Below are 9,013 nucleotides of genomic sequence, written 5' to 3'. Positions count from 1 at the left end.
AGGGGTGATTGTCACTCTTGGGAGAGGGCTATGTAGTTTGAGCTTGACTCATTGCATAAGAATAAGACTTGGGATTTGGTTTCCTTGCCTCATGGTAAAAAGGCTTTGCCATGCAAGTGGGTGTACAAGCTAAAAAGTACCCCTAGACACCCCAAGTCGGCATACAAGGCTCGATTGGTTGCTAAGGGTTTTAAGCAGGAGCATGGTGTTGACTTTGATGAAGTCTTTTCTCCTGTGGTCAAGATGACCACCCTATGCTTAGTCTTGGCCTTGGTTGCATAGCTTGACTGTCAAGATGACTTTTTTACATGGGGACTTGCATGATGAGATTTACATGGAGTAGCCTAAGGGCTTTGAAGACCCTAGCAGGGAACACCTAGTGTGCAAGATAAAGAAGAGTCTATATGGCTTAAAGCAGGCACCTAGGGAATGGTATCATAAGTTTGATGCAGTTATGCAGTCACAGGGCTATAGCTGCAGTGCTATGGATCTGTGCTTGTACACAAAGAAAGCCCATGACGGTTCTTTACTGATTTTGGTACTCTATGTGGATGACATGCTTTTAGCAGGGATAACTCATGAGGAGCTCGATGCTCTTAAGGCTCGATTCAAGAAGAGCTTTGAGATGAAAGATTTGGGACAGGCCTCTCATATACTTGGTATGTGCATCACATGCGATAGATCTCAGGGACTCCTCTATCTTTCACAGAGGGAGTACGCACATAAAGTCCTTGAGCGCTTTTGTATGCAAGATGTTAAGCCTATTGGCCATCCATTACCTTCTCATGTGAAGGTTTCACAGGCCGATTGTCCACAGTTACAAATGAGTAGAGGGACGAGATGGCCAAGATTTCCTATGCATCAATTGTGGGCAGTCTTATGTATGCCATGATAACCACCCGTCCAGAAATCACTTTTGCAGTTGGGGTTGTGGCACGTTATATGGCTACACTTGGTAAGAAACATTGGGATGCCATGAAGGGTATCATGAGGTACCTGAAACGCACAATAGATATGTGTCTTTGTTATGGCAGCTAGGATATAGGAGTCATGGGGTACACTGACTCTGATTATGCAGGATATGCAGATAGTAGGAAGTCCACTTCTGGCTATGTGTTTACTTATGCTGGAGGGGCTATCTCTTGGATGTCCAGGAGGCGCAAAAGTATACGGCCCTTTCTACTATAAAGGTCGAGTATATTGCAACCAAAAGGCTTGCAAGGAGGCTATCTGGTTAGGCTGTTTGATTGCAGACCTTGGTATGACAGATGTTGTGCCTATACTGCATTCGAATTCTATGGGTGCGATTCAGTTGGCCAAGAATCTGGTCTTCCATGCGAAAACGAAACATATTGAGGTGAGATATCACTTCATTTGCGAGATCATTGAGGACAATCCTGTTGAACTTGTCAAGATTCTGACTGAGCAGAATCCTGTAGACTTGCTCACGAAAAGCCTCACTACCGAGCGCTTTGCCTTCCTCAGGAGATTGATGGGCATTGGATGAGATGACATCTTTTTCCTCATCTTGTTGTACATGTGTACATGTTGTACTATCTTTTCTTTTTTCTCTCTCACTAGGGCATATTCTCCTTTAAGTGGGAGGTTGTTGGGGGTAAAGGCATCTTTGCCTAGCTGCCCATGTATTACTACACTGACAGTATCCACCACTGGACACTGCAGGTGGCGGGTGGCTGTCACATTTGCTTATTCTTTATTCTTTTAGTGACAATTTGAATAAAGGAAGGCCCAACCACACATTGTGGTTGTTGGAGTTCCCATTTCTTGTCTCTCTCTTTCTTGCTCTTGCTCTCCTGCCATAGCTCTCACGTGCAAGCTTCAATCCTTCTCACATTTCAGGAGGCATGTTCCAATGGGTAAGAAAAAGAGTCTAGAGCAAACACCCAATCAGGAGCAATTGCCAATGCAATCGAATGAGGGGCTAAACAAAGGGGAATTAGTTGAAGACCTAGACTCTCCAAAAAGAGAGGCAGTTGTACCCTCACAACCTAGCAAGGCTATTCAGCAGCCACGGCTATGTCCCATGAGGACACACTAGAAAAATATAATGTTAAGGCTCAACCAAGCACATCAACGGCTCACCTAGTTTAGGATCCTGATTCTTTAAAGGATAAGCCTCCATTACCCAAGAAAAAGAGGAGAAAACAATGAAAACAATGGCAGTTGCAAGTGGCTGTAGATGCCAAGAAGATTGAGACCAAGTGTGCTGAAGAGATTAGGAATAAAGCATCGAGTCCACCCATGAATGAACCCATTGCCATCTCTCCTAATGGTGGTGAAACCTCACACACATCCGTGTATTCTGATAAATCAAAGTAACCATTACCATCAATGATTGCTTGCAATGCTCAATCCATCAACATTAGAACTTACATTTACCAATCAAGAGTGGATACAACACTGTCACAATAGGTTGATGAAACTATACTAGTCACATCTAAGGAGAAACAAGATATAATAGCAGCGCAAAGCCTGAGGAGAAACATGAAAACCCCAAGGACATGAGCAATCCTAGCATTGACCAATCTTGCTCATCTAGCTTTGGGCCCCAAGCTATGCTAAAGCCTAGGGAAGTTCCCAAGACCTTGCATGAGATAGCAACTGATCAAGTCCTCATCAAACATAGAAGTGTCACAGAGTTCTTGACCGAGTTGGATGCTAAACTCAAATTATTCGCAAGGATATGGACTTAGCTGGAACTAGCCAAGAGAATTCTCTAATTGATAAAATACTCATTGAGGAGGAGCTACGTGTTGCTAATAGACTTGGACAAGGCACCATGCTACTCGATGTTGTAAAATATTTGTTGTTTTTACTGAGTAGGCTGTCATGATTACTAGATATGTATGCCACACTCCAGTACAATCCTGAGTTCTACAATTGGTTTTTATCCTCACAAAGTGACATGGATTGATAAACATGTACATAAATAAACAATGTGTTTTGTGACCGTGTATAAATAATATCAAAAGAAGCAAAGCCAACATGCACACAAGCAATGAATAATCAAGCATAGGTGATATGCATCGAAGTCAACACTATGGGATTCGGATAAGTGATGTTTTTTTGAGCTACACCTGTTCATTATGGTTGAAGCATATGACTTGCATGTACTCTAATGAGTTGCCAAGTGAATTTAGGATGACACAGGTCTCTGTACGAAAGCGTTCAATGTCCAAGTCGACCACCAACCCCACAAAAACCACTATGGAGAAAGCGACAGAAATACCAAGAAACAAAGAGCCATGATGGAAGCCTTACTGGAAGAGAAAATCACCCTTGCAAAAAGCACACATTGCATTTGAGCATGGCCCAAATATGGCAAACATTTCTTCATCAACCATGATTTAATTCGCTAGATTCTCGGTCCCTTGTCCATGCACAACTCACTCTATTTTCTACCTCAATTGTTCCGATGTCTCACATGTTATAAAGAGGAACCTAAAATAGCAGGGCAAGATTAAGGTGGCAAGCTCCCATTAACGAAGGAAGAGTAAGCAAAGTACGGCTTGATGGTAGAGACAAGGGGTTTCAGCCAGTTCACATTCAAGCCTACCCTAAACCTAGAAGTTGCCATCATGGAGGAGCCAACCATAAAATAACTCGTGGACTAGTGCAATATACATAAGTTTGTAGAGAAGGTCAGGCGGGCTGTCAATTACAACAAGTGCGCAGAATTTCCGAGGAGCTTTGATGTTGAAATAAACTATGGCATGGTGATGGTAAGAAGAAGAGAAGAAGCTTGTCAAGTAGAGGTGGAGTTGAGCTGTGAGATGGTGGAGAAGGCCCTGTAGTGGCAGGAGTGAGAAATGCCCAAGGAGGGATGTGTATAACATGCTGGGGATGAGCCATCACCAATTTGAGAGGAGCATCGCTCTCCCACCCCATCAAGCCCAACCATCTCACTTTCAGCCTACCAACAGGAGAATAGGGGGGAGACAAATTCCATAAGGAATAGCAAGTCAACATGGAGAGAGTTACTAATAAAAAGGAGAATGACCAACCATCTCAACAGCAAGAGAGCGAGAGGACAATCCGTGAGCAGTAAGGCTAAAAAATTGTCAAGTCAAGGGGAGAGGAAAAGATCACACACTCAAACTCCCCATAAGAAGAACTCGATCCACCTCCAAAAAAAACATAGAGCTGCAAAGGATGGAGGAGGAATCGAAAAGACTAGAAGAAGAGTGCAAGAAAACGCAAGAAGAGGATGAAGAGCAACTAAGGAAAAAGGGAGGAGGAGATTGCTCTAACGAAGATGGAATCAAAGATTTAGCCTACAAGGTGGCCCATCACTACAACATAGACTCCATGCCACGACACCTAAGCCTAACACTAGCTTAGGAGTAGAGGAGCAATGTGCTCCCCTAATCTCAACTGACCGAACCTCACAAGAACTCTCCTTGCTAGGGCTTGCAGAGCCAAAATAAAAAATGCAGCCGCCTCAACAGGAGCCACTAGAGCTAGTCCAGAAATAAGGGTGTGACTCTAAATCAGATCAACAAAAGAAAGAACGAGTGCATGAACCAAGCCCCCTTAATGGCCACAATAAGTACAGTCAAAAGAACAAAGGCCTCCATGCCAAGCCATGCATTCCTTGGTAAATCTCTTAGGCCCGCTCGAAATGTAACCACTATAGAGCATCAGGATGATGTCTAGCGTGTCCCCTCCCAATGCATCTCCAAAACAAAAAAAAGAGAAAGAAAAAGAAAAAGAAAATAAACAAAAGACTATTAGAGTGCCACAAACACTTCACCTAGGGGTCCTCAAGTTAGGCATGTTCGGTGGCCTTGGTCAGCCATCCCCCCACTCACTTAGGGCACATCAAGGGTAGGACACACCTAGGGAGTTTTTGCTAGATCTGTCTCCCTAAATAAGTGACATCGAGGACCTCCCCTATTCACAAACTGGGTCCTCAAGTGTGGGACAACACCATAGGCTTCCCTGAGGCTCTTGATCCAACTCTCAGTTTCACTAGTACAGACACCATGCAACACTGCACAATGAGGTAGACACCCCTAGGTAGTGCACTTCCTTTTTCTTTTTTTAGGTATACTCAACAATGGCGATCAACCACCGACATTGAAAGCCCCCACTACCTTATCAAATCTAAACTTGATCTCCACAATCTAATCTCAATGTCAATGAGCTCAATTATGCTACATTGTGCAAAATCACAAGTGATGTCTCAAGAAGCCTTCAAGTGTATTTTTCCTCAACATTGTCAATTTTTTCCACCCCATTGAACCCTTGCTTCATCCACACATTGCTACGAGGAACTAGACCTAGCAGTCTTCTAACTACGTAATATCTAAGTATGCATGTGCACTCACATAATATCAGCACCACAATCTATACACAGTTGGGTCCTCAAGTGTGCAGAACAATACTCTCAACTTTCTTAGAGTTCGACATGTCTCCCAAACTCATCAAACTACATCTTATACATGATAAGAAGACTAGCACTAACCCCTAGGAAGAGACTATATGAGAGGTTTTCAATTGCAAGTATTGAAGACTCCAACGAAAATACCGTCAGTTCTTCATCAACACTCAACTCTGAACTCTTGTCCTTTATCAACTTGTAAGCCCACCAAAGAATTGTCACGTGCAAAATCTCTAAAACACCAACACCTGTGCCAACTAGCAGTGCAACTCCCAACAATACATCCCTATCACCAACTACAACAACCCTATCACCAGCCAATCAGGCCAACAAAGTGCCACCAATGACCTTCATCCGCACCACCACCAAAACTCCTCCATGGCAAACCATAGCAATCCCTTCCACCCACGTCTTCTGTGCATGCCAAAGCCTCCTACCTACGATGGAGAGTGCCATGGGACTGGATCTCATCTAGGAGGGGGTAATGTTAACCTTGTAACGAGAAAAAAGTAAAAAAAGTGGAGAAGCGTGAGTCAAGGAACTAAAAGAGGTGGCCTAGAAGGAAATTAGACACAATAGAAGAAGTAGAAAGGGAAACTATTGAAAGCGTAAGGGCGGCCTCAAAAGCTAAGTCAAAGGCAAAAGTGCATTTTTAAATGCAAGGAACCCCTAAAACTTTTTTTAAGAGAGTTCCAGGTTCCCTCCTATGCAAATTGTAAAGGTAGATGGGTGATAGGAAGAAAACTAGGAAGATAGGAGGACAATGGGAAGGAGGGCCTAGGCCATGGCTAGCCATGCAAAAAAGGGGATAAGGGGATGACCGCCCAAAGGGAATTAGGGTTAGGGTTTTGTATAAAAGGCAAAAAGTGAACGAAGAAGCTCATTCTTGTGTGTGGCCAAAAGTAGCTCTTCTTCTTCTTCTTCTTCTTCTTCTTCTTCTTCTTCTTCTTCTTCTTCTTCTTCTTCTTGCTTGCTTGCTTGCTTGCTTGAGCTTGTGCTTGAGAGAGGGAGTGTGAGAGTGTGAGGGAGTAAGTGTGTGAGGGTAAGGGACCATGGTGGAGAAGCTCTCCATCTTCTGCTCTCTTCTTCTCTTCTCTTCTCTTCTCTTGCTCGTGTGGAAATGAAACTTGGAGCATGGAGCTTGAGGAACTAGCTCACTTGAAGCTTGCACTTGGATCATAGAGCTACCAGAGTGTTCAGGAGAGGAGGTGACTCAATCGGGAATTGAGGTAAGCTCATTACACTTGTAGAGAGAGATAGCATGTTGGCTATGTGCCACTATAGCCACCAAGTTCAAAGAAAAAATCAAAAGCAACTATCGAATGTACACTAGTCACATCAAAAGGGTAAACTTCAAATCCAAGAGTAAGTGCTTCACAAAATGTTAAAAAACCAAAAATGATATGAAGGCAGTGATGGAATTTTTCTAGCAATCTTGCTTTGATCTTGTACGTATGTAAAATGATGTGATTCTGATGTTCTATGTGCATCAACTTACACAAATTTAAATTGCTTATTTGGATATAAGAAAATATGGATCGATACTTTGTATTTCTAGACTTGTCTTGTTGTTTCAAAATTTGGTTATATGAGTAATCAAGATGACTAACATGAAGATTTCTCTAGATGTAATGGAGGAAGACGATCTGGAGGATATGTGTGATGAGAAGTTGATTACCTCCATGCAACTAGAATTTCATCTAGATTCATTTACATCATAGATATGCTCAACATTTCGTTTGATTTGCAAGAGCTCTTGAAGGATCTTGAAGAAAAACTGAAGGATTATAGGGAGTGTTATGATAGACATGTGCAGGGCCTAGAGATTGAGGGATTTGTCCATTACATTGATGTAGTGGAAGCTAGCAATGCTGCTAGAACAACTTTGCAGAAAAGATTTAGCCTCACTGATGAGGAATTCAAGAAGTGGGAAGCAAATTGGCCTTTTCATCAGAATAAGCATCAATGTCTTCTTGTCCATAAGGATGGATTTCTTGTATATCTTCAGTATATGTATAGTTGTTCTTTAGATACAATACAAGAGAAAAAGATTGAGGATATTACAAGTAAATATAAAGAGGTTGAAGAGAAGGGTGAAATGTTTCAAGAGGATATTGAGAACCAACTAGTGTATGGATTTGATGTTGCTTTGTTTAAAAGTGAGGACATTGTAAAAGTGGAAGAAAAGGAAATAGAGTTGAGTGTAGAGATTGAAGAAGGTCCTCTTGATTGTGTCCCAACATTTACCAGTTACCTCATCAACAAAAAGAGATATGTATTGCTAAATGATATTCAATACCTTTTTTATCTCAGAGAAGATTACTGCTTAGCAATCCTTACAAGATAGGGCCAAAATAATAAGAATTTTATGGGTTATGAATAGGAATTGCTAGCACGTCTTGATGTTGAGGGAGAGAATTTTCAAGTTAGCTCTGCAGCCTTGCATTCATGTATTGGTCAAATCGTGGAATATGAAAAGAAGGGACTACCACATAGAAAGAGTTCTCACAAGTTCAGAGACTTGGAATTGATGACATGGGATATGAAGAGAAAGTGAAGTCTCATCAGATGAGAACTAAAAAGTTCAGTAAATCTTTATTATGATAGTCTTATTGAAGAAGATGAAAACCCTAAGGTATGGAAGATCATTTTAAGATATCTATTGAGGTTTATATTAGAGGTTGTTATGCATTATAGAAAAACATTATAGGATATTTACCTTTTGACATCTTACACTATTGTGGTTTATTGTGCAGATAGAAATCGAAGATCCAGACAACTTTCTTGGAAGATCCAAGGGCTCAAGGCCATTGAAGCTTGGTAATTATTGGAAGCTTAAATAATCAAACAGTTGCAATTTATCATAGCAGGTTGCCAAGCTCTCCAAGCCTACTAATGATAACTTTGAAAGTTATCTCTAAGGTGATTGGATCCCAAGTTGTCAATAGAGGATCATATAAGATAATTTTGGTGGAGAAGGAAGAAGTTGTAAGAGTTTTTGTCTTCATGTCTAAACATAGTGGATCTAGGGCAGCATACTTTGGAGTTCTTGGCTCTTATTTTCTCTCCCATGTAGGAGATGCCAAGGATTTGAAGCTCCTTCTAGACTATAGGAAACAAGAGTTTTCGAAATATAGAGGTCTTATTGAGTGGGATGAAACAAAAGACTCCTCTAGAGGCCCTAGTGAGTTGCTTGAAATTAGAGACTCTTCTGCAAATAGAGTTAGACTAAAAGATATCAAGGGTTTCTTGAAACCCATTTTTTCGATCTCTTTGTCTAGCTAACCATTCTGAAAATCTTTGCTTTGCACAAGAGTTTAAATATCCCTATTTTCTTCTTTGGGTGATATTTGTATAGTCCTTGCCAAAGATGATGTATTACATGATGTGGTTCTATCTTTGAGCTTGACTTTGTGGTTGTCTTTGAGCTTGAATTTGTGGTTTTGTCTTTGGGTGACAGTTTGTATAGTCCTTGCCAAAGATGATATATTACATGATGTGATTGTATCTTTGAGCTTGAATTTGTGCATATAACCATTAGAAGACCTCTAATAATGTATTTGCTTTGTATCTTCCACCTCCATGTCTTGTGTGTCTAAAGTATTTTGT

This window comes from Lygodium microphyllum, chromosome 24, assembly GCF_053477565.2.
Source record: "Lygodium microphyllum isolate KBCC chromosome 24, Lygodium_microphyllum_v1.1.10, whole genome shotgun sequence".
Taxonomy (NCBI): domain Eukaryota; kingdom Viridiplantae; phylum Streptophyta; class Polypodiopsida; order Schizaeales; family Lygodiaceae; genus Lygodium; species Lygodium microphyllum.
This window is presented reverse-complemented; position numbering follows the sequence as displayed.